Consider the following 2,346-nt stretch of genomic DNA (forward strand, 5'->3'; position numbering starts at 1 on the left):
CATTTTTAAATCTTAAAAATATCATCTTACTTTTGGTCTTTTATTTCTTTCCTGAAATTTTAAAGACCTTGCACTTTCTTAATACATATTTTCCTTAATATTTCCTCATAAAACATTTAGTCTTCTTTGATTAAAGTTCAACCAATCAAGTCTGTTCTTGTGAAGATCTCTAAATTAGCATATCATATGCACAAGTCTTATTTTACCTTTTGTTAACTTGATGGAATTTTCTTCAGCTTCAATTTGAATTTTCATATGAAAATTGATGGTCTTTTACATAACTGGGCCCTGATCTGGTTCTGCCTGATAATATTGAACTTTTCTATTCCTTTTTTCCACTGTTGTTGTCACTTGATCCGTAAGCATTCTACTATATTCATTTGTATAGTTTATATTTATTTTATCTTAAAGGGAACTTGCAATGAATACGTCATTAATTATACAAAAATCTAACATTCACTTTAACTTCATTTCTATCATCAAGGCCATATTTTTGGACAAGTAGTCCCTCACTTTTTCAAATTTTTACATTCCAGTCACCAGTTATTAATATATCTTTATTGCATATGTGATCTATTTCAGATTGCAAAAAATGATAAAAATATAGATTATTTTTGCTTTAGTGATTGCTGCATAAATATAAAAATAGTGACATTTTTCATGAAAGTAGTTGTTGGTGGGATGATTTTAAGGGGGGAAACTCACAACAGAAATAAAGACAATGTAAATGTAGGATTGTATGGATCACAATGTATATCAATGATAAAAATATTAATAAAGTTATAATAGAAATAAAAATCAAATGTTGCTGTAAAAAATATATAATCTCCAATTGTTTTACAAATGGGGCTCTTTTTACCCAAATGTTTAAGTGTTTCCTTTTAATTTATTTTCAATGTTGGTCTTTTTTCCCCCCTCATGCTGTGAATCTTTTTCCCCCCACTAGTTTATTTACGAAATTACAACTAATTAATGCTAGTCTTAATTTTAAGTGGCATCTGTTACATGACTGCTCTTTAACTTCAATGTAATCTGCCTAACCAAAACTGCCATTTGAGGTGTTTCATACTACAATCGAGCCATGTTATTAGTACCCACTTCCATAATCCACATGAACACTATCATTGATTTCTCCACATGTTACTAGACTATATAAGGTAAGTCTTCATGGACCCTAAGGCCTCAGCTTGGATACCTGAACTTTTATACCCTTTCCTTTGGGGATTGAACAACAGTTATGCCATCACAGTATAATAACAAGTTACAACTTTATGTATAGCATCGCTTTCAGGTACAATATTTAGTCCCAGGACACACAGTAACAGTACTTCTTTTAGCTCCTGAAAGGAAAACTTTTGCACAAACCAAACAGCTTAAACTTTCCTTTTGTGTGAAGCCTACTAACACTCTTTAAATTGCAGGAAGAGACCACTATATTAATAGTTCCATTTGGAGAAAGAGAAAATTGATCTATTCCAGTCCAATAAATAGTGGTGAGCTTCTCTACACATTTATGTCTCATGCCTTGTTTCACTGAGCCAGAGATCCTATATCATGACTTCCTTTACATATTGTGAACAGCTGAGGACCAACATTTAACCTTTTGAGAGGTATTTTATGAGCTTTTCCAATACATTCAGGCCTGGCTTGCTTACATATATCTGTGGAGACTCTACCTGGCCAAAATTTATTTCTATTAACTTGTAACTAAAGTAGTAATATATACACTGACCAGCTGTAAGTATAATACTATGTGGGAAGGAGTTAAGTCCAAGCAAAGTGATCTTGGCATTAAGATTCACCATATATGAGAAACCTCAATGTTTCCCATTAACTTCTATATCCATAAAAACGTCATTAAATATCCCTTTTCAGAAAGTTAGCTCTAGTTTTCCATGTTTATCACTATATTTACAATTACAGTCCTAGTTACTATTTTATCATTTATGTTATTTCTTTGTTGTTGTTTTTTTACATTTATTACTAGTTTATTTACAAAATTCAAATACATTGTTTTCAAGAACGAATTCTTTCAATTTCCCTCACCTCCACCCATGAAATTGTACAACTCCATTTTTAATCCCCTGCTCCCCCTGCATATCCTCTTCCCTCTGTTTCCAACTTTTCCCACCATTCTTGGATCTTTAGACTCATTCTACAATAACGGTTTTATATAATATTTGTCCTTGTGAGACTGAGTTAGTTCACTCAGCATAATACTCTCCAGTCCCTCCCAAGTTAGGCAATAATAGTTTACAAAATAATTTCTCTTGTGTGCTTTATAGTATTCTATTGTGTGAATATACCATAATTTCTCAATCCATTCATTTGTGGTTGGACATTTGG

This window comes from Elephantulus edwardii, unplaced genomic scaffold, assembly GCF_000299155.1.
Source record: "Elephantulus edwardii isolate Elephantulus edwardi_28Jun2011 unplaced genomic scaffold, EleEdw1.0 scaffold00059, whole genome shotgun sequence".
Classification (NCBI taxonomy): domain Eukaryota; kingdom Metazoa; phylum Chordata; class Mammalia; order Macroscelidea; family Macroscelididae; genus Elephantulus; species Elephantulus edwardii.